Below are 25,316 nucleotides of genomic sequence, written 5' to 3' on the forward strand. Positions count from 1 at the left end.
TCTGACATAGAGATGGCGCTCTAAATGCAGAATTAGTATTTTGTTTAGCAAGTCCTAACCTTCAAATAAAAGGTGTCAAAATTTTATAATGATCTGTAGATTGGTTTTAAAGTTACAGTGATTTTTATCTTTGGCCTCAAAATAGGCCTTTATTTCGACAATCACTTCCTCATTCGTGCTGAATCTCTTATCCGTGAACATTTTTCTCAAGTCTGCAAACAAGTAGAAGTCACTAGGAGCCAAATCTGGTGAATAGGGTGGGTGCGGGAGAATAGGGGGTGTCTGACACAACGTCAAACAGCTCTCGGAATCATCAATTCGTTGTTGTTTTTGGTCAACTGTTAAGCATACGCGGCACCCACTTCGAAAACAGCTTTCTCGTAAGCAAATGTTCGTGCAAAATAAAGCCTACACGCTCTTTTGATATATTTAGAGTATCAGCTAAGTCATGCAACTTCACTTTGCGGTTTTCCATAACAATTTTGTGGACTTTTATTATGTTTCCAGGATTAACATCATCTTTAAGGCGTCCAGAGCGTGGCGCATCTTCAACATTTGTACGACCACNTCGAAAACAGCTTTCTCATAAGCAAATGTTCGTGCAAAATAAAGCCTACACGCTCTTTTGATATATTTAGAGTATCAGCTATGTCATGCAACTTCACTTTGCGGTTTTCCATAACAATTTTGTGGACTTTTATTATGTTTTCCGGATTAACATCATCTTTAGGGCGTCCAGAGCATGGCGCATCTTCAACATTTGTACTACCACATTTAAAATCAGCAGACCAGTCAATAATGGTCGATTTTTCCTGCTGAAGAACCCGGATAACACTTATCGAGCCAAGCTTTAGTTTCTACCGTGCTTTTTCCCATTAAATAACAATGTTTAATAAGAACACGAAATTCTTTTTTATCCATTGCTTCAATAATATAAATTGGTGTTCGATATAAATCACTGTAAATTCAAAATCAATCTACAGATCGTTATAAAATTTTGACACCTTTTATTTGAAGGTTAGGACTTGCTAAACAAAATACTAATTCTGCATTTAGGGCCCCATCTGTATGTCAGACCGGAAACTTATCAGCCGATGTGTTAATTTAGAGTATTATGATTTTTTTTAGTTACGTGGATATTCTCCAAAGAAAATTTTATATTATAAATAAACATTTTATATAAAGAAAAAAAACTTAAGAAAATGTAAAATTATTTTTGACGAGTCTCAGATAATAGTTAATATTGATTAGTAAGAATTAGAAAATATGTTGGGTAGTCATAAATGGAAATTGCTAAAAAACTACCCTTTTATCCCCTAATTTGTTCAAATATCATTCAGTTTCTTACTTTTTTTATTTTTTTATTTCTGTCTGTATACGTTTTGAACAAATTGAATATAATCATTAAATATGAAATAATAATAAAATACTTAAGTAACGAAACATTTCGTACATATATCACATTGCAAGATTAAAATTCAACGTGATATAAATTTATGTGATTATGTGACTATAATACGTTTATAAGACTTTAAAAATGTCATTTCCTTCCGGGGATAAATTTTCGATGTATTTTACAAAGTAAAAATGTATCTTTCACAAATTTAATGAACACGCATGTACTATTCCAATTTACATTTATAGCACATGACTTAGAGATTTATTGGTGTGATAAGTCAATATTTCAACTTTGATGAAGTCAAAATTCCAGAAAAGTAAACAAAATAGTTTTGTAATCAGTCTTATAAACGTCATGAAAATAAAATACATGGTATAATGATTTATAGAGAGAATTGTACATATGTAAAGGTATTTCATTTTGATGTAAATGTAGACATATAAAAGAGATCACCGTCTGAAATTCTAATTAGAAGCTCGAATACTTTTTCAAATTTTGAAAAGAGCTTATAACCAATTTATTCTAAATGATATCTGACATTTTATCTTATGTAACGCACGCAGTGCTTGCACTTTTTCTTTTAATTTCAATGGGTAAGTAGATTAATTTTTAGAATATTTTGGATTTAAATTTAATATAATTTCTCATTCTCTTGTTTAATTTTAATAAGTAATAAAATAGCTTAATGCTTAATTTTAAGCTACCTTATTAAATAACTTAATTTTTAGAAATATTTCGAATTTAAATTTAACATAATTGCTCATTCTCTTGTGTAATTTTAAACAGTAATAAAATATCTTAATGCTTAATTTTATACTACTTTATTAAAAAGCTTAATTTTTAGAAAGATTTAAAATTTATATTTATCATAATTGCTCCTTCTCTCGTGTAATTTCAATTCGTAATAAAATAGCTTACTGCACACTAACTATGTTACTCCAATATAAACGAAAACTTGAATTTATAAAAAAACATAGATTTTATAATCATAAATGGATTTTGAAAGTGTAAAAACTCAAAATGTTAATTTATCCTAAGATGAAGGCAATCGAAATGTCATTCGCAAACATACCTAATTTTTTTAATAATTTTTTTTGTCAGCAAAAATATTATATATAAATAGTTTTGTCTATTTTGCTTTAATTGAGGTGTTATAAATTATAAAGAATGCAAATTTAAACGCAATAATTTGAAAAAAAAAAGATTTCTTATTTATGTTCGAATTCAGAAAATGAACTATTATGTTGAATTGTTTTATTGTTTTTTAAAAAAATAATCTTAAAATGCTGAGTTATGATAGAGTTTTGAAAAAAAACATTAAAAAAATTATTATAATTTTGAAATTAAATAATTCTGTTCTAGCTTTTCAGAATGAAATCAATATAATATATATTTCTCTTATTTAGCGACAAAGAAAGATGTAATTTTTTTCGCGTTAGAAGCAAAGAATTAAAATATCAAGCGTGTGAACTGTCATGAGCATTAAAGCATGAGGAAACTTCTGAATCAAAATCTTTTTCTCCTCTCGACAATGAAAAGTTGAAATAAACTGAACTATAAGTTGGGAAGAATTGAAAAGTTAAATGCAAATACTTCATAGCAACAAAGTGCTCTGCATTATTTTTAACTATAATTGCGTTTTTAACAAAGATGTGAATCTTTAGTAATTGTTTCTTAAAAGCCCAATTATTGTTTTTCTTCTGTATTCACTTTACTTTTTTCAATTTGAAATGTGCCTTATTTCAATAACTCATCATTGACTAAAATTATTATTTTTTTAAAGGAAGAAATAGTTTAAAATATTTAATAATTGATTTAAGATTTTAATCTAGAGCACATTTCAAATGGGTTTAACTTAATAAAGAGCGAAGTCAGCATGGTTTGTAAAACAAACTATATAAAATTGCATAGCAATCTTCGGGGTTTGAAAAGAGTCAGCGAAAGGACGACGAACTTAACTAGTATTAAAAATTACTATTAAGGGAAAAGAAGTATTAAGTTTTTTATTTTTATTTTTTGAAACCCTCTGCCGTCATATGAAATGATGCTTTTTAGCAAATAATATTTTGTTTTTATATCTCGTGAATTTTTATTCGTTTTTCATGACTATTAAACAAATTTCTGCTTATTTCAAACGTACCTCCAACGTTGCATAGTCTGGTCAAATTAAAATTTCAAAAATTGAGAACTATTAAATTTTTGTAGTGTTTAGCATAACACCTGTTATTCTAAAAGTTATTCAAACTTAATAAATTTTAAGCATTTTCATCTTGGTGCATAAGCTCTCCAAATTGGAGATTTTCAAAAGAGATTTACAATTTTTTTAAAACGATTACGCCGTTCGTAAGCCATATTTATATCGTAAGATAATATATATTGTTCAAATTTATATCTTTTTTTTGAGTTTAACACACTTAAACTTGTGGATTTTTTATTTTTTTACTTTTCTTAGAGTTATCTCTAATTACGTTAATTCTAAAACCGTTTTTCAAAACTTTAAAGCTTATAAAGTAAAGCAGCCATTTACACTGAGCATTGTTTTTGCAAGAATCTAAATTAAGAGGAAAAGTAGACCGAAAATGCTTACTTAAATAATTTTGAAGTGAAGTCAGAAGTAATTTCCCATCACATTTTAGCAAAAATAATGTGAAAATTCTAAAATGTTTAAAATTGAGTTTTAATCTATTGAAGCGAATATTAAGTTCGTCAATTTCTTCTTAATGAAGACACTAAGTGTAATGTATGCGAACTTTATTGTTGGAGGGCCGTTAAATGATGCTTTTGAGTTGTGACGTAATTTTCTGTTGTTTATGATATGGCAACGTTTAATATAAGAGCTTTATAATCAAGCAATAAAAATGCAGAATGCGAATTTTTTTAAAAAAGCTTAACAAAAACAAGTAAGAAGATAATACTTTTTTTACTGTTGCATGAGATTGTTTCAACAGAGCTTAGTTAATTTTGTATCTCTGATTTCGAATCTGCAAGCATTTTTTCCTCCCAAGTTACAGTTTTTTTTAAAGAAACATTTTTTGTCTAATTGTCGAAATTTTAATGTGTAAATTAACTGTGTAAATTTAGACGAAATGTTTATATATATCAGAGGGTCACATAATTGTTGCGACCAACTACTATGGAGGAGAATGTACATCACCAGGATTAAAATTGAATAGGAACCCAGGCTGGGAAAAGTCGTCGTATGCTGCTTGGGCCGCTTCTCTATTTTGAACTATTTCTTTGTGTGCTTCTGAACAGGTAATAATAGGAAAGTGCCTTTTGCTGCATGCGACGACATTTCCATGCATGTTTTCCTATGCAGTTTTAAACTTTGTGGTGCGTCCTTACTCCCCTAGAAATTTCTCGCAACATTTAAGCGACCTTTGTGTTATAGACAGCGTTTATGAAGTTGTGCATTTTGGCAAAAATAAACTAATAATGTCATTTTTCAGATAAAAACTGTCATTTTAGAAGAAAAAATAATTTTAGATTTGAACTTCTCTAATCCACATTAAACAAGATCAAGTACAGTTGGACCTCTATTTAACGAAACTGCTAAATACCGATAATAAGTTCGATATATGGAAAATTAGTAAAATATAAAATCACTTTTTGAAATACCTCCACAACACAAAACAGGTTTTAAATGCATAAACACTAGACCCAGTTAAAATACCAATTGATACGCCTTTATCTTGTAAACTAGTATCTACTATTTATTTTATAAATCTTAGCCATTATAGAAATCTGCATGGAAAACAAGATTAGAGCGAAATATTATCCAGTATTACACTATCTTACTACATACATTTTCAACGGAAAAAGGTAAATTTATGTATGAAATTATGGCTGCATTTATTTGCTGCATAAAATTATAACTACAAAGTAATTTTAAACATACATTACCGTTTGAGTTCTTAAGTTTGAAAGTTTCTGATAAAATTCGTTAGTTTTGTCTTAGTTTTTTTTGTTTGAAATGCAAACAAAAAGGGAAGGGGATTTTACTGCTTTCTCTAAAAGTGGTTTTGAAAATCAATTCAAGGTCATTTCCCCCATCAAATTCGTTAACAGGTTTGAAATGTTCTGAAATATTTTGGGAAACAGAGATAGTGAATATCAAAGAAAATTTCGTTAAATAGAAAATTCACATCGCTATCTGCTTTAAAAATGTTCTTGGTTCTTCGGAAAAATTCACAAAATAGAGAAATTTACAAAATGGAAGTTCGTTAAATGGAAGTCCGACTGTATTTGTTTCCGTAAATTATGCTCAGTAATAATAAATGAACAGAGGCGCAGAATTGTCATAGTTAAAAACTGGGGTCTGTCCCCGATGACGGCTTGAAGCTCATGCAGCTTCAGATTTATTGGTATCAGTTTGTCTGGGAATTATCAACGGTCTATGCACATTATTGACAACATTCCAACTATCATGCTGTTAGTCTCAAAATTATGGTGTCCTAACCACCTTGTCTCCCTGGCCGATATCAGGTCGTTGCTGAAGGCTTTCACTGCTTTCTGCTGCAGCTAGAAGAGCTTCGCTTTTCGTAGTGGCTTATGACTTTAAAATCATGAAAAGCTGCCTAATGCTACCTAGAAAGTATGGTCTTAAAATATGGCTTTAGGTGCCTTTCTGTATTTTCAGACGGTTTGTAATTTTTCCAATTTTATTTTTTATTTACAACTAGCTGTATGTTTTTAAAGTTTTCTTCCAGAGTTCTATCGCTTTTTTTTTAAAAAAAAAATTATGTAATTTTAATGTATTTCTCAACTTTTTACTTTCGATATGATTGAATTTTATGTCATCATCTTTACAAATTTCAATTGATGACGTCTATTTTAGAGGACATCAGATATTGTTTACACCAATTTCGCTCTTATATATACAGGGCTTTTGATAGGGTCTGAAACAACTCTCTCACTTTTTAACGATTTCAGTTACAGCTGTAATCTAGGTATTATAGTGCAGACGATTAAAATATAACTTTTTCAAAATTCAATTTCTTAAGAACTATTCGACCTATTTCGATTAAAGTTCGTATTGAAGCCATCCCAGACGACATTGAAGCTTCTAGATCACGCATTACGACTAACTTGGCTTCGTGGAAGATTTTTTGATGGAACTAATCCGCTCTAACCTGTGTTACACAGATATTAAAAATCTGTTACTTTGAAATTTCGTTCATTTTATAACTGTCGTTGTTTGAGTTTACGGCTAACAATGCTTAATTCCGTAGCCTTGTAATACTAAACCCAATCCAGAAGACAAGAGAACTCCTGTATCAAGTAATTTGACTTTGAGAAGGAATTTTCGATGGTACTAACTCGCATTTGCGGTACAAGGAAAGGAAAACCCCGATAACCTCCCACAGTTAACCCGACGACTAGGGAATTTCTAACACATGATCCCTTAACTACTGAGGATATTTTATGCCAACATTGTGGTCCATGCGTGATGGCCGCAGAATTACTATCAAACAGCCACAAATGGGATTCGAGCCTGGGTCATCGCAAACGTTCTAAGCCACAGCGGGTCCTTATAACTAAGTTATTAATTTCTGATTTGAACCGCAATTTGCGTTAAATAATATCTAAAATTTAAGTGAAATTCATGTGCTTGTAAATTAACATAGGCATGATAAAATAAATTTTAGTTTTAGCAAATTATGCTCTCATTTCAATACTTTTGAAGCATTAATTTTTTGTCCGTTTAAATATCTGTTATTATTATTATTTTAGCATTTGCACGTCCTTCCAGAGAAGAGGATCATCATGTGGAGAACGATGAGAGGTGGGGCTAAATGTAAGAATTGCTAATTAACTTTCTGTTTTTAAAGAATCTGTTCTAAGGGAATTCCTTAATCACTACCCTAATAATATATTTATTTTAGAATTCCTTAAAAAATTAAGTCAAAAACATATACATAAGGGTTAACAAATTGATATTTATATGAGGTAAGAACATAATAAAAATATACCGAATTACTATTGAGGAAAGTAAAATAAAATTTTCAAAACTTGTTTGATTGTCCGATAGGGAGAACGGACCCAAAAAGCTAAAAATAATAGAATTCATATAAATTTTTTCATAGGAGTGGACAAGAATAATATAGTAATTTCAGTAGTTAAGACCATTTTCTTATGTCTTCTTAGACTGCCAGTGCATCTTTATGAAGCAGGGGAATAAAAACCTTATCGCTAAGGCTAAGATTATGGATTTAAATATAAATACAAAGAAAATTATAATATGAAAATAACTTCTAAACTTAGTAGAGACACACTTTTAGGGAACGCAAAAGTTGAAGAAGTTGATATTTTCTTTTATGATTAGGTTGCGTTGTCAGTAAAAGATGGGTCAGATCAGGGGCTCTAGGTCAGATGAAGAAAAATTAAATAAAGAACAAATGCAATTTTCAACTTAAAATAACAAACAAAATTTAGTTACTTACGAAATTAAAAATGAGAAGATTGGTCATGTACTGAGAAAACCCTGAAATATTTAAGGTGAGGCAGGCCTTGCATTACCCTTACAAAAAGGAAAGATGTTTTTGAGGTTTATTTCAGTTTGCTTTGAAAGATTAACATTGATTTGAGATTTTTTTGCTGTTGACTACAAAAACCAACTTAAAAATCATCCTCCAAAGCCTCAAGGTGTATGAAGGTTTTTTATTTTCGCTTAAGGTTATTTTGAGGTTGATTTAAATCGACTTTAAAAAACCGGCTTAGATTGTTTTTGAGGAATTTTTTTTACACTTTAAGCAGAGAAGCACATTGGAGGTTTCAACTAAAAGTGTTGCTGAACTGCATGTGAGGTTGATTTCATGAGGTGTAAATGAGGTTGAAGTTAAGTTTTATTGGTGAGTTTTTTTTTTGGATGCCAAATGTAATCTAATTTTGTATCTCAAGCATATTTTTTACATCTGTCAACCTGGAAACAACATCAAAAACACCTTATTTTTGTAAAAGTGTACTCCAAGGTAAATGGAAAAGGAAAACACCAAAGATATCGATTTGGCAAAGAGGTCAGAGAGAAAAAACGAAGGTAAATTTTTGAAGGATACACAAACCTTTCCTGAAAATCTGTTGATCCTGAAATCGAATAAAATAGGCCCTTTGCTTCTATTAATAGCAAAGAGGTTGAAGAAAGACTGTTCTAGATAGTTAATTTTTAATTTTCCTCTTTAAAAAATAAATATAATAATAATAATAATGATAAAAGAGAATGTTTCGTTAAAAATAATCATTTTTCTAACAATTAATATTAACTAACAATTTCTTTCCACAGATATTGAAAGGACGTATCTATTTCTATTCATCCGAATTGAGCATGGTTTTTCTGAGAGTATATGATTCTTCATATATGATGATCCAGCTTTGTTACAAGAACATTGATTTCACGTGTATAGAAAAGCAATAAATGTGCAATTAAAAAAATGTTTGAAGCATCTTCTTTATTTTCTCTTCTTCAAGCATTGTCTTTTTTTTTAAAGAAAATGTATAGAAAAAAAGACTAGCTTAATAAATGAAAGAAAATCCAAAAAAATTGCAGTAAAGAAGTCTTGCAGATTCATGTGGCACAGAGTTTTATTGTTAAAAACATATTTTGAACAAAAAATTTTTGAAATATTTCTAATTAGTTAAAATGTTGAATTAATTAATTTTCTATAAGTATCTGTGATTTTATAAGAAAGGTGGTAACTGACACATTTTTCTTACTTGAATTACCATGATTGAATCGGGTAATCTCACAATCAGAGAATGTATTTTCTTTTGATAAAGTTCTTATTGATTGATCAAGGACAGTGATTACCAGCTCGCGGCCCGCGGGCCACATCTGGTCCGCGAACTAAATTATATTAGTTGTCATTTTTTTGCTGATATTTTTCGTAAAAAATCTGTTTGGGTTTAAAATACTTCTCTTTCGCTAAAAAAACCCTAATTTCTTCGTTTCTGGGAGATTTAACATACCAATGGAGTAAAAAAAAATTTTCTGATAAAAATCTACTTCTTAATTTAATTTGTAATTCAATACTTTTGCTTTGTACAACTTGATAAAAATCTGACAGTAATAATTAATGTTCCTTCAAACATAAAAGAGTCCTATATAAAATTTTTACAAAGTTGCCGCCCCTGGTGTTTTTAATTGAGACCCCCTTCCTCATGTAAATTGGAAACCCCTGATCTAGGAGTTACGAGCAATACAAGCAAGCACCACATATCATTCAAAGTAAAGTTATTTAAAAGTAAAGTATTATAAAGTTATATAGAGTAAAACCAAAGTCTCCATTCTTTAAAATGGTGCCCTATTCTTTGTATGCTACAAAAATGGCAAAAACATATTAAATTACATAAAGTGCTACCTGGTTAAACTTTTAAATTTACAAAGGCACACTTAAAAATTAATGACCACTTATACTTTGCATTCGAGGCGTAAAAATACTTTTTTTTTAAGGGAATGTCGAACTATATAAAGAGAAACAGGGTAAAATCTTTAAAACTTTAAGGGAAAGTAAAAAAAAAAAGAAAAATCACAAAAATACATAATGAAAGCTTTATTTTGAGGATATCTATACTTTCTATGAATGAATAACTTTGAATGAATGTCTTTAAAAATACCTTGTATTCAATTTCTTACTTTTTATTCACAGAAACGGGTGCAGAATTCGTAAATATCTATCTATCTATCTATCTATCTATCTTGTATATATATATGTATATATATATATATATGTATATATATATAAGCTGCAAGTAAACAGAACTCATTAGATAAGTTCAAAATGAAGATAAAACAAAGGAAAATTATAGACATATGAAAAATAAGATTGGGGGAATAATAATGAAAAAAAAAATAAACAGCTGATTTAAAAAAAAAAATTTAAAAAAATAAAATAGAGCACAATAAGTAAAAATAACGCGTAAAAACAGAAAATAAAATAAAAGAATGAGAAAAAACAGTATAAAACAAAATCTCTATAGCGAATAGCGAAATCAGATGTACTGACATGAACGGGAAATTTTTCCGACAAATCACCGTAACCAAGAAATCAATGCGCAGCATAACAAATCACTTCAGCAATGCAGTAAGAACGGCACTTTGAATTCCTCTAGTTACACTCAATTTGCGCTTTTGTTTTCATATTTTGTAATCTGGCAATCTTGTTGCGAAAATATTTTTAAATCATTCTTGAAAAATTTCCCGTTCATGTAAGTACATCTGATTTCGCTACTGGCCTTAGAGATTTTGTTTCATACTGTTTTTTCATTTTATTTTATTTTATTTTCTGTTTTTACGTGTTATTTTTACTTATTGTGTACTATTTTATTTGTTGTTATTTTTGCAAAACATTTTTTGAGTGCTCCTCACACTATTGTATTAATATATTTTGCTTTGGGTATATTGATACAATATCAGAAAGCACTCTTTTTTGCGGATATAATCGTGTGGGCTGATGAAAAGATTAAATGTTTTACTTTCCGGATTTTTTAAAAGAATTTCATCCTTTTTTTCCCCTCAGTTGCTTGTTATTTTTTTTTATTATTATTTTTCTTTCCCTCCACTCCTTTTTCCTATGTCTGTAATTTTCCTTTGTTTTATCTTCATTTTGAACTATATATATTAACAAGTTACAATTATTGCGACAGTCATGGAAACTCATTACTGAATTCACATGTGACGATACGTGACGTTATCTCACCATGAGACGTAGATGTGACCTATTTACGTCTCAAAATGGTCACAGTGTGACGAGATTGTGTCATATTTACGTTTTAACAGGATCACCGAAGGACGAAAGTGTGCCATATTCACGTTTCAGCTGGATCACGATGTGTCAAAGATGAGACTTATTCACGTCTCAACAGAGTCACGATGTGGAGAAATTGTGATAATTACGTCTCAATAGTCACTGTGGGACTACGTTGAAACATGAGCATGTCATATTCTTGTCAGACGGCGACAGTAATATGTCTCATTGTGTCTCGTGTTGACGTCTGAATGACGTCAAAATGTGACGTCTCCAAAGGCGGACATAGTAACCTTCGATAATTTANTCAAGAATTTCATATATATATATACTTTTCATGCTCCAGTTCAGATTTTATACTGTATTTCTCATAAATTGCTTAAAATTTAATCCGTGTCTTCTTCTTTTTCTTTTACACTAGTTCAACCACTGTGTATTTTCTTTACCAGCAATTAAAGATATAATAAAGAATAAGAATAAAAATAAGGAACAAAAATAAAGAATAAGGATAAAAATAAGGAATTAAAATAAGGAATAACAATAAAATAAATGGCTGCAAAAATATACTTAAAATCAAATGTTAATTTATCTATTCTGTTTTTATCATATATATCCACTTTGAAGTTGAAAAACTAAGACTTATCAACATTTTAATAGTAATTCAGCAACAGAACCTCTTATCATCAACTTTAAGAGAGATGGCTATATAAAATCGAGAAAGATGGCTATTTTTCATTAGTGCGTACTAATTCATCAAGTGTCGTAGGGTCCTTAAAACATTTTCAGAAATAGGTGTCATCTTCACCACAACTCCTAATATCTTTAAGGAAATAAATCTAGTAACGAAATCCTTAGGTTCGTTTGGTTTCGTTTCGTAATTTTTAGATGAAAGCTAGTAAAAAGAAATTCATAGCTTTTTATTCCAAAATTGAAACCATTTCTTTCTCTATTTTTTGATGACAGTACGAACCCTGCATACCATACTTGCATACCTGATTCTGCATACCTAACATATATTATTTAATAGAACACAATAGCCAACTCGATAGAACCCTGCATAATATTCAATCCTATATACCCACTTTCGTGAGTATCAGTGTGTTAGCTGTGGAGTAAAATACAATACCACAACTGAAAACGATGACTGGATGGAGATGTGTAAGGTGCCTGTAATGGCTCCATGAAACATATACGAACTTTAAAACTCTTACTAATAATGTAGTAAATTTTTTTTCAAAAGTGATTGATTAAATCTGTACATTGTTGTTGCCGTCGGACATTAAGGCAGAGGGGGTGCGATTGTTTTTGTTTTCCAGTGGCGTCATCTATGGCTAAGAATTCGACATCTGCCACAGCCATACGACATACCCGTTTAAAGCGCTCGGACCCATTCATACATGCATTCATTCGTGTATGGAATGTGTTATTTTCAATATTTAAAATTTTTTTTCTTAGATGGCCATTTCACTTCGACATTTAGCTGAAGTAGACACTTTTTGTTTAATTTTAACAAATTTTCGTATTTTTTCTTCAATATTCCATTAAACTTTGCTCAAAATATGTTGAGTACACGTATGAGAATATAAAATATGCATAAATAATGTAATGGCTCCCATTTCTCATATCTCTATTCTTAGTACTTTTATTTTGATTTCTGAAAACTATAGCCATTTTTCTAGGGGGACCCTATATTATTTATTTAAAAGGTTATTTATATCCATTTCATTTATATTTGTCTTTGCAATAAAACATCAAAAGTCTTGTTTAGGTAGATATCAGACGTGACAAGTACTTTATTTTACTTCTAGACAAACTTATATGAATACTGAAGAGATTTCATTTTTTTTCCTCAAAATAAATAGTTTTTTTTTTACTAGCATTTATTACTAAAATATTTCTGCTTTCCTGTAAATATGAACAAACTTAATAATAATCTACAACTGCAATTTGACCCTATTTTCAGACTATGACTATACTGTTCCGTGAAACTTTATTGTTTTACTATTATCAACATAAATAGAGACTTTTTAAAAGTAAGTTTTGATGTAAATAACATACAGTGCACTCTCGATTATCCTGGTTAATCACCGGTGCAGGTCGCACGGACAATCGAAAAACACGGATAATCCGAAAACTCCCCTTTTTTAAAGAAAAAATCAATATCAGTACAAAAAATATAAAAATTACTGACATTTGCATGCTGTTTAACATCAAACTAGTAATTTTCCTTTTAAAAAAATGTGTAATGTGTCTTCGCTATATATCGATACACATATTTTACGAGCAGCAGTAATGTCACTGTAATCAAATCCTCCCATGTAATCTAATAAAGTTTCCACAGAGCAGCAGAATGAGAAATTGTATTTCCCTCATTTGCTACATCTTCTGCATCAGTTACTATTATCACTATTTGATTTAACAACAAAACGATGTCTTCATCTGTCAAATACTGGAACCCAGGCTCGCATGCATCACTTTGAAACCAGTCTTTTAAATTTTCTTCATCAAGAATTTCGAAACCTTAGATTTCTATTGCTTGTTCAAGAATCCTGTTATCATATTTTTCCTGAATATTTGAAGAAGATTATTCATCAAGCGGTATGATCTTTCGCCGCGACCGTGATAACGGAGACGATTTTACCTTTGACCATGCTGCTGATATTCCATATACAGCAATCCAATAACGAATATTGCTTCAAAGAATTTTGCAATGTTATAACTTCATGAATCAAATTTTTTTAAACTTGAAAATATTTCTCTTTATATTTTTTGTGTGACTCCGGAATGAGCACGGATAATCGAGAGTAAACTGTAATTGTTCTTCTAAGTAAACATAGTTACTTTTTCTAGAAGAACCTTTGAAAGTAATTAAAACAAATTGTCCTTTTTAGTTAGGAAAATCACTGCAAATAAATTTAAAATTGATAAAAATTGATAGAAGCGAGAAAGATTTAAAAATATTATATTGTAATATTTTCATCTAAATTCCGTAAACAAAACTTCTTAGCAAAACATTTTAACTTCGTAATGGACGTGTATTGTCAATTAATAGATATAATAATAGTGATATGAAACATGGCGAATAGAAAGTACGATGTATTAATTAAAATTTGCATGAACATTAATTATAGAAATCATTTATTATTTTTGAAATGTTAAAACGTGAGATTTTTATAGCTATATTTGCACGTAAATGTAATAAACAGAGTATTTAACCATTTTGCAAACTCTTAAAACATATTTCTTAGGTAACTTTTCAAGATAATGATTTCTATGAAGTCACAGCTATAGAGGAACAAAGGGAAAACTTTTGTAATCAACTTTCTTGACAATCATTAAAGTAATACTAAATTTTAAATGAGCACCATTATGTATATGCTTTTATATATATAATCGGATGCTACAAAAATTGATTAAAAACTAAAAAAATCAATCTATAGATGCAGTTGGAGTCAACTGAATGAGATTCTATGAAAAAGATGTTATACAATATTTCACATTTAGTTTACGTTATGTTGTTGACTGTTTGTGTTCTCGCATGTTCTGGTAAGTTCCTTCGTCGATAAAACTATTGTCTATATATTAGTTACCGAACATAACATGTTCTTGAAGCTATCATAACTTGATATTAAAACCGAGAAAAACTCATTGAATTTAGTTTTTACTTTTTACTTTATTTACAAGTTATTACTATTATTTTGTTACCTCTAAGAGAATTTTATAAATTTCGATATATTCAAAATAAAACTAAAAAATAAAATTAGGGATGAATCTAAAATTCTGAAGAATCATATCCTTTCTTAATAATCTTTTATACACATAATAATACATATAAAAGAACCTTTATCGCTATAAATTTTTTTTTTAGGAAATCGCTTTAATGCTGCCTTCAATTTGAAGGAACATATTGTTAAAGTAATATTAATATAAAATACAGTACACATCATACATATACTTTAAATTTAGATATAACGGCTATCATAGTAACAATACTGATGCATGCAAAATAAAAAATGTCGTGATCACTCTTAGTAAACACAGTCTACAATATTTAGTAGGACTTGCTTTTACAGCATTCTTTTCATTATAACGACCGATGCCTAATGTTCCACTTGCTACTCCATTGACACAATATTGTTTTAATGCTCATTAGAACGAACGTCCGTTTGGACCATTCAATCCAATAAAGATATAGAATTTTAGTCAGTTGATTTAGGAAGAGTTTCAAAGAAATTATCCAAATATTTCCTTTGATGAGATCATTCATTGAAGTATAAGGCATTGAATTCCCTTTGAATGAAAGAATAATCACATAACTCCCTTAATTCGAGGTTTGCAAAGCTTTATAGAAGCTTAAAGAATGAAAATAGAGCCATCTAATGAAGAAAAAATTACGACGCAGTTTATGAAATTGCGAATAAACTCATGCACTTTTCAACAGTTCATTTTTTAATTTAGATATTCTTGAGGTATCTATTTGTATTAAATCAACGATGAGTAACAACTTTATTCTTTAGTTTTCTATTCTAATTTGGAAAAATTTTCGAGATAGAAATATTGTTCAGATTTCAAACAGACGGCGCTGTGGGGATCTTATAAAGTAGGGTTATAATTTTTTTTCTGTATAGACATAATTTTTATAAGTATAGCTTAAGTCATTAGAAAGTGTTAAAGATGGTTCAACACTTCAGCAGGCACCCTGCATATACATATCTTCTCCGCGTTAAAGAATTTCAAAAATTCAATTTCTTCGAATAATTTCCTATATTTTGCGCGGATATTTTTGTGCTACAGTAAAATTTTTTCAATAACTAATGTTATCCAATTTTTAAAAAATTTCTTTTAATAGTTTCTGGCATCTCAATGGTAACAAATATTTAGAATTTTTTTTAAAAATCTTTTTCTTATAAAGAACAAAAGAGAGAAGAATAATCATTGTTCTTTTTTACTTCAAATTAGCAGCATTTTTTTAAAAACTAAGTTATAACTTTCTTATATGTAATAACTATTTACTTTGAATAATTTCTAAAACTTAAACAAAATTATTGAGCTTGAGAATTCACATAGGCTTGATGAAATAAATCTTAAATTTAAAAAATTATGTTCTTATTTCAATACTAATGAAAGCAATAAACTTTGCTTCTTTTAAAGATCTATTATTATAAATATTATTTTTATTATTATTATTGATATTGATATTATTATTGCGATTATTAATATTTTTAACCTTACCATATCCTTATTATTATTTTCAGCATATCCTTGTGATGATTGATGAAACGTGGAATCAAATGTAAGAATTACTTATTATCTTTCTAGAAAATATTGTTATACGGTAATTCCTTAATCACTACTCTTATAATATGTTTTTTTTTTATTCTTTTCAAAAATAAAGTTCAAAACATATACATTTGGGCTCACAAATTGATATCTAAGTGAGATAAAAATATTATGGAAATCTACCAAATTGTAAAATAAAAAATAAGAAAACTGTTAGGTTATTTGATAAGAAGAACGAATCTGAAAAACACAAAATAAAAAGATTTATATAATTTTTTTTTCAAGCAGTAGATGAAAACTAAGAATCCAATTTTTCATTTAAAATATTGTCTTTATTACTTTCCTATGATTTTGGAATTTGTTCCAAATTATTTGTTAATTACCTACATAAAATTTAGTAACAAACACCCAATGAAGGTTCTGGAAGTAGAATGAGATTACCTCTCTGAAAAAGAAAAATTTTCTAAAGAAATTCCGTCAAAAGATTTACTTTCCGTATTTAAAACAAAATGATTTTCTAATTTTTTTTCCTCTTCTTTTTTAATTCTCCAAATAAGAGAGTTTTCAATTTTTTAAAACTATTTTCTTTTTTACCTCTGGACAACCAATGAGTTTTTATATTCAAGCAGGGAAATAAAAACCTCATGGTCTGAGAAGCTAAGAATGTGAATTTTAATACAAGCACATTGAAAACTTAAATTGTGAAAATAAATTTTGAACAAGAGACGCACTTTTAAAAAGTTGGTAGTTTCTCTTATTTAGGTTGCATTGTCTGCAACGAAGGTGGGACAGATGAGGGCAAATTAGCGTGGAATAAATGGAATTTTCAACTTAACAATAGCAATCAATTTTCCATTGGTTACAAAATTAAGAATGAGCAAGTGGAGAATGCTTAACTATGCATAGAGAAAACAAATTTTAGGGTGAGATAGGCGTTACATTATACTCTCCAAAGTAGATGGTAAGAGGAAAGACCAAAGATAACGATTTGGCATAAAGGTTTGAGAGAAAAATTAAAGGAAAAGTTTGAATAAGACTAGCAATTTCCTAAAGAGGTTCCTGGTTGAGATGGAGAGCAATGAAGAGGCTGTCACAAACACGGTTCTAGATAATTAATAATAATTCAAATTTTTTTTCTTTAAAAAATTTATAATAATAACAAAAAAGAGTGCTTCATTGAAAATTATTTTTTCCTACAACTAATATTACTCATTATTTCTTATTTTAGATATCAAAAGGATTTGTCCATTCATATTCGTCGGAATTGTCATGTATGATGGGCTGGTTTCTGTTCAAAAATATTGAATTCATGTGCATTTAATTGTGTAAGGTAACCAATAAATGTTCAATTAAAGAAATGTTTGAAGCATCTTCTTTATTCTTACTTATCTATTAAAAATATGTAAGAAACAACTAGCTTAATAAAAGAAAACCGCAAAATTGCAGTAAAAGAGTCTTGCAGAGTCATATGACATACGGTCTTATTAAAAAATACTTTAACAGCTCTTTAAATAATTGAATTACTATGATTGAGTTAGGCATTCTCACTACCGGAGATATTCAATTTCGATATTCAATTTGCTGAGTATCAGTGTGTTAGCTATGGAGAAGAATACAATACCACAACTAACAAACATGACTGGATGAGATGTGTAAGGTGCCAGTATTGGCTCCATGAAACATATACGAACTTTAAAAATCTTTGCCAATAATATATTAAAATTTTTTCGAAAGTGATTGATTAAATCTGTACATTAGTTTTTGTTTGTTATATTCTTCTTGCCTATTTTCGACCATGAAATTAATTCTTTATAGCTTAATGTAAGCTTTTCATGGTTATCTGTATGGAATTTGTTTTTTTTCCGTATTTTACAAACTTTTTCTTAGATTGCCATCTTCCCCTCGTCGTTAAGGAGAAATGGCCACTTCTTTGCTTAATTTTAAAATGCCTTTTTTTCCTTCATATTTTGTTTTCAATATTCCATTAAACTTTGCTCAAAATATGTTGAGTACTCGCATGAGAATTTAAAATATGCATAAATATTTCTTGTATCGTTATTCCTAGCCCTTTTTTTTTAATTTGTAAGAACAATAGCTATTATTCCTAGGCTTACCCTATATTATTTATTTAAAAGGTTATTTATACTATTTTCATATTATATTTGTTTTCTTAATAAAACGACAAAAATCTTGTTTAGGTAGATCTGAGACGTGAGAAGTACTTTATTTTACTTCTAGACAAACTTTTATGAATACTGAAGAGATTTCATTGTTTTTTCTCAAAATAAATAGGTTTTTTTACTAATATTTATTGCTAGAGTATTTCTGCCATTCGGTAAATATGAACAAACTTTATAATAATCTGCAACTGTAATTTGACGCTATCTTTAGACTATGACGACACTATTCCGTGAAAATTCATTGTCTTACTATTATCAACATAAGTAGAGATTTTTTAAAATGAATTTTTCATGTAAATAATATAATTGTTTTTTTAAGTAAACATAGTTACTTTTTCTAGAAGAAGTTTTGAAAATAATTAAATCAAAATGTTCTTTTCAGATATGCAAATCATTAAATTTGTAAAAAATAATTAATTAAGAAACAAAAAAGATTTTAAAAATATTATATTGTAATATTTTTATCTAAATTTCCTAAACAAAACTTTTTAATAAAGCATTTTAACTTTGTAATAGACGTGTATTATCAATTAATAGATATAATAATAGCGATATGAAGCATGGCGAATACAAATCGCGTTGTATTAATAAAATCTTGCAGGAACATTATTATAGAAATCATTTATTATTTTTGAGATGTTACAGCGTGAGATTTTATTGCTATATTTGCACGTGAATGTAATAAACAGAGTCATTTAACCATTTTGCAAGTACTTAAAACATATTTCTAAGGTAACTTTTCAAGATAATGATTTCTATGAAGTCACAGCTATAGAGGAACAAAGGGAAAACTTTTGTAATCAACTTTCTTAACAATCATTAAAATAATACTGAATTTTAAATGAGCACAATTGTGTATATTCTCGTGTATATATAATCGAATGCTCGAAAAATTTATTAAAAACTCTCAAAAATTCAATCCATAGATTCAGTTGAAATCAACTAAATAAGGTTCAATAAAAAAGATGTTCAACAATATTTCACATTTAGTTTGCGTTATGTTGTTAACTGTTTGTGTTCTCGCATGTTCTGGTAAGTTTTTTTGTTGTTGATAAAACTAATGTCTATAGATTAATTACCGAACATAACATGTTCTTGAAGTTTTCATAACTTAATATCAAAACAGAAAAAACTCGTTAAATTAAGTTTTTACATTTTTCTTTATTTACAAATTATTACTATTATTTTGTTAGCTCTAAAGGATTTTTGCAAATTTCAATTTATTCAAAATAAAACTGTAATAAAAAATTAAGAATGAATCGAAAATTCTAAAGAATCATTAGTTTTTTTTAATAATCTTTTATACACATAATAATACGTATGAAAGAACCTTTGTCGCTATAAATTGTTTTACAGTAATCGTTTGAGTGTTGCCTACATTTTGAAGGAACATACTGTTTAAGTAATATTAATGTAAAATACAGTACATATCATACATATATTTTAAATTTAGATATAACGGCAGTCATAGTAACAATACTGATGCATGTAAAATAAAAAATGTCGGGATCACTCTTAGTAAGCGCAGTCTACAATATTTAGTACCACTTGCCTTTACAGCATTCCTTTCATTATAACGACCGATGGTCAATGTTCAATCTCCAATGTTCATTCAATCCAATAAAGCGATAAAATTTTAGTCAGTTGATTTAGGAAAAGTTTCAAAGAAATTATCCTAATATTTCCCTTGATGAGATTATTCATTAAAGTATAACGCATTGAATTCCCTCTGAATGAAAGAAGAATCCCATAACTCCCTTAATTCGAGGTTTGCAACGCTCCAGAGAAGCTTAAAGAATGAAAATAGAGCCATCTAATGAAAAAAAAAAAAATTGCGACTCAGTTTATGAAATTGCGAATAAACTCATGCACTTTTCAACAGTTCATTTTTTAATTTAGATATCCTTGAGGTATCTATTTGTTATGAATCGACAATGAGTAACAACTTTATTCTTTAGTTTTCATTCTAATTTGTAACCGTTTTCGAGATAGAAATACTAATTGTTCAGATTTCACACAGACGGCGCTGTGGGGATCTTATAAAGTAGGGTTATAATTCTCTTTCTGTATAGACATCATTTTTATAGGTATAGCTTAAGTTATTAGAAAATGTAAAAGATATTTCAACACTTCAGCAGGCACCCTGCATATACATAAATTCCCCGCCTTAAAGAATTTCAAAAATTGAAAAGTCTTTCTTCGAATAACTTCCTAAATTTTGCTCGGATATTTTTCTTTTACAGTAAAATTATTTCAATAACCAATGTTATATATAATATATTTTTTTTTTAAAATTTCTGCTCATCACTTTTTCGCATAAAAGGTAACAAATATTTGAAATTTCGTTTTCTCTTTTTATTATAGAGAACAAAAGTGAGAAGAAAAAGTCATCGTTCTTTTTTTACTTTAAATTAGCTGCATTTATTTTAAAACTAAGTTATAAATTTCTTATATGTGATAACAATTTACTTTGAATAATTTCTAAAATTTAAACAAAATTCATGAGCCTGTGAAATTAACAAGGGCTTGACGAAAATTTTTTTTATAAATTATGTTTTTATTTCAATATTAATGAAAATAATAAACTTTTGCTCTCTTAAAGATCTATGATTATAAATATTATTATTATTATTATTGTTGATATTGATATTATTATTGTTGCTATTATTATTTTTAGTTTTAGCATATCCTTGCAGAGAAGAGGAACCTTGTGATGAATGATGAAACGTAGGGTCAAATGTGAGAAGTACTTATTATCTTTCTGGAAAATGTTGTTATAAGGTAATTCCTTAATCACTACTCCTATAAAATATGTTTTTTTTTATCCTTTTCAAAAAATAAAGTTCGAAACACATACATTAAGGTTCACATATTGATATCTAAGCGAAATAAAAATATAGAAATCTACCAAATTGAGGGAAGTAAAATAAAAAATACCAGAGCCTGTTTGTTTATTTGATAAGAAGAAAGAATCTAAAAAGCGCAAACTAAAAAGATTTATATAATTTTTTTTCAAACAGTAGATAAAAACAAAGAATCCAATTTTTCATTTATAATATTGTCTTTATTACTTTCCTCTGATATTCGGAATTTTTTCCAAAATATAATATTTGTTAATTACATAAAATTTAGTAACACACACCTAATGAAGGTTCTGGAAATAAAACGAGCTAAACTATCTGAGAAAGATAAATTATATAAAGAAATTCAGTCAAAAGATTTACTTTCCATGTTTAAAACAAAAGGATTTTTTAAATTTTTTCTTCTTCTTTCTAAATTCTCCAATTAAGAGAGTCCTCCATTTTTTAAAACTCTTTTCCTTTTAACCTCTGGACAACCAATGAGTTTTTATGTTCAAGCAGAGAAATAAAAACCTCATGGTCTGGGAAGCTAAGAATGTGGGTTTTTAATACAAACACAATGAAAACTGTAAAATTGAAAAAATAAATTTTAAACTAAATAGACACGTACTTTTAAGAAGTTGGTAGTTTCTTTTATTTAGGTTGCATTGTCTATTAGGAAGGTGAGACAGATGAGGGCAAATTAGTGCGGAATAAGTGGAATTTTCAACTTAACAATAGCAATCAATTTTCCATTGGTTACAAAATTAAGAATGAGAAAGTGGAGAATGCTTAACTAGATATAGAGAAAAAAGCGTTAGGGTGAGATAGACCTTACATTATACTCTCCAAAGTAAATGGAAAAAGGAAGGACCAAAGATGATGATTTGGCATAAAGGTTTGAGAGAAAAATTAAAGGAAAAGTTTGAATAAGACTATCAATTTTCTAAGAGATTCCTGGTTAAGGTAGAGAGTAGTGAAGATGTAGTTCTAGATAGTTAATAACATTCGCAATTTTTCTTCCTTGAAGTATTTATTGTAATAAGAAAAGAGAGTGTTTAATTAAAAAAAATTTTTTTTTCTAGCAACTAATATTACTCACAATTTCTTCCCACAGATATTGAAAGGATTTGTCCATTTCTATTCGTCCGAATTGTCATGTATAATGGCCTGGTTTCTGTTCAAAAATATTGAATTCATGGGCATTTAAATGTATTAGGAAAACAATAAATGCTCTATTAAAAAAATGTCTGAAGCATCTTCTTTATTCTTACTTATTTTTTAAAAATATGTAAGAAACTTAATAAAAGAAAACACCAAAATTGCAGTAATGGTGTTTTTCAGATTCATAGGACATACTGTTTTTAAAAAAAGAATTTTTTTGAACGAAAAATTGTTGAAATTCTTTAAAAACTTGAATTACTATGATTGAGTTAGGCATTCTCACTGCAGGAGAGTGTATTATATTTTGATAAACCAAAGAATGTTCACACCTCCGAATTCACAGACGGCTTTTTCAGCATCCTTTGTGAACGTTTTTTTAAAGTGTCCGAATTAGTGCGCTGGCCATCGGGCTACCAAAGCGGACGGGAGACCATTTTGAATATGTAAATATTTCTCATGTGTAAATATTTTTAACAATCTGCGTCTGCGAATTTTGGAGATGAGAACGAGAAGCTTATTGGTGAAATATATTTGCCCGTGAAAAGCTTCCCAAATAAGGTTCATGTTCGCAACTCTGAATTGACATGCGTAATTTTTTCGCATACTGGGTGAATGTCCCTTTAAAATGCTTAACTTTGTGCACTTGCTATCGAGCTACCAAAGCGGGGCAGTCATCTTCTATGCAAAGTATCAAAATTGTGTTGGCATATCTTTGTATTCTTTAAGGGATGCTTATCAGACCATCGTCATTACCTCGTTATATTAGATATCGGTTTCATGTAGCAAACATTCCCCCCTTTTGTAGTGATCAGTCACATTATTCCTCACTTCTAAAATTTTAGAAGCTTTTACTTTAAGCACTTTGTTCTACTCAAAATAATTTGAAAAATTTCAAAATCAGGTAAGAAATTAACAATATTCTTATTATGACTATCCATATATTCTAATAAGGAGGTATTGCAAGAAGGGGTTAGCTAAAACGGTGATCGCCCAATGCCAGGTTACCGTTAGGCGAGCAAGACCTAGATTTAATACTCATTAAATTATTGATTTCCACTTTTCTTAAAATATTGTTTGTTTGAAAAATACATTTATAGATTTTTATTTTTTAATATATATTCTTAGATTCATTTTCTTTATGGTTTAAAGAAAGTGAATCCAAGCTCTATGGCTCTATGTAAAAGTTTTATTTAAACTTCACGCCACTGTTCCAAAAGAGAGTTAATGACAGACAAAATTAGAAAGAGGAGTGACATTAAAGAATGACCATTTAGCCCTAGTGTAGTGTGTTTACCACTACAAAATTACAATTATAATTCACTAGTATATAAGACAGGTTAACTCGACTCTATGATGGGGTACCTTTCCATAGATGAATGTTGACATGGTTTATAACTTCTCTCCCCACATTCATTCTTTTTAATGTAGTGGTTTATCTCATGTTAGTTTTAGGAAATAAATAGGATTATATTAAGTATAAATCACTTTACAATTTAAGTAAGCATTTGGTGAAAGGTCAACACCCCATGGAAATGGAGCTCCCAATTTTATGGTTATTTTGCTTGCATCTCGTTGCGCATTATTGCTGTTCCGTTAAACGCTCTGAAGCGTAGACATGCATAGTGGGCTCGAATCTTGCTAATAAACTGGGTGCATATTCTTGATATCTTTAGCGAAATTGTGGAATTCTTTTTTTTTCAAACTGAAGAGAGTTTTTAAGCCATTCTTTTTATTTAAAAAGAAATACACATATATATACGTAAATATATAATACTACCCCAATAAAAGATAAGTAAAATAATTACCGTAATTTGACATATCTGAGTTCTGTATTTTTTAAGCACTTTAATTAATTTCAAGCCCTCGTTCATGTCTCTTTTTACTTTGTTATAATCGAGAAATTTTATTATAATAAGAAATTATATTATAATAAGAAACAATTAACAGTCAACTAACTCCCATCAACCATTTAAATATAACGCCATTTTAAATAAACCCACCGAAGTGTAAATAGTCTATTGCCATATTTGTTTTTTAAAAAGTATAGACATCAAAAGATTAAATTACCATATAAATTACAAAATGAGTGATAGTTCTGAAGTCCATTTTGGTAATTTTTATTGTGATGCTTTAAAAGCATTAGGGCATTAAAACAATTCATTTGGTTCAATTTATTTTTCAGTTTTGTATTTGTTACTAAATCTATGGTAATAAGGACTATAATTTTGAAAACCAGAATTTTCGATAACCTTTACCTTAGTGAAAGGTAAATTTACCAAATAAATGGTTTAAATACCACATATTTTGATTTAATTACCAAAATTATAGTTCATTTTACCAGAAATAACTTTACTAGTATGGTAATTTTGCCAGAATTTTTTATCCGTGTGGTGAACACTCTTTTAGCAAATTAGAAGATATCAAAATCTACATGCTGAAATCTTTAAGATTAAGGTGACTAAATTCTGTAAGGAGACTTAGTAAAAAATTGTATCGAAAATGAAACCGTAAAACAATAGATTTTGAAGAGTCAATAAATCTATTTGCATGTGCTACAGCACGAAAAAATAAATATTATTATTTATGCTTTCATATTTGTAGCTCATAAAATACTAAGTTCATTAAAAATGTTACTCATAATAGATATATTAATATTCTTTTCAAGAGTTTTTTTTATTTGAGGTGATATTTTCATTAATTAAACAAACATTTT

The 25,316-nt window shown here is 28.7% G+C and overlaps 3 long non-coding RNA genes across 3 annotated transcripts; all 3 read left to right on the forward strand.

Moving 5' to 3' along the window:
* Positions 1 to 1,226: 1,226 nt before the first annotated feature.
* On the forward strand, positions 1,227 to 8,963 carry LOC107439494 (uncharacterized). Its single transcript, XR_001583544.4, has 3 exons — positions 1,227 to 1,992; positions 7,133 to 7,196; positions 8,679 to 8,963. It is a non-coding gene; the product is annotated as an uncharacterized lncRNA (long non-coding RNA).
* Positions 8,964 to 14,478: 5,515 nt separating this feature from the next.
* On the forward strand, positions 14,479 to 17,777 carry LOC122270553 (uncharacterized). Its single transcript, XR_006225867.2, has 3 exons — positions 14,479 to 14,685; positions 16,395 to 16,432; positions 17,648 to 17,777. It is a non-coding gene; the product is annotated as an uncharacterized lncRNA (long non-coding RNA).
* A 1,627-nt stretch (positions 17,778 to 19,404) lies between these two features.
* LOC122270552 (uncharacterized) lies at positions 19,405 to 22,688 on the forward strand. The gene is made up of 3 exons (XR_006225866.2): positions 19,405 to 19,631; positions 21,277 to 21,380; positions 22,557 to 22,688. It is a non-coding gene; the product is annotated as an uncharacterized lncRNA (long non-coding RNA).
* The last annotated feature ends 2,628 nt before the right edge of the window (positions 22,689 to 25,316 follow it).

This window comes from Parasteatoda tepidariorum, chromosome 2, assembly GCF_043381705.1.
Source record: "Parasteatoda tepidariorum isolate YZ-2023 chromosome 2, CAS_Ptep_4.0, whole genome shotgun sequence".
Lineage (NCBI taxonomy): Eukaryota > Metazoa > Arthropoda > Arachnida > Araneae > Theridiidae > Parasteatoda > Parasteatoda tepidariorum.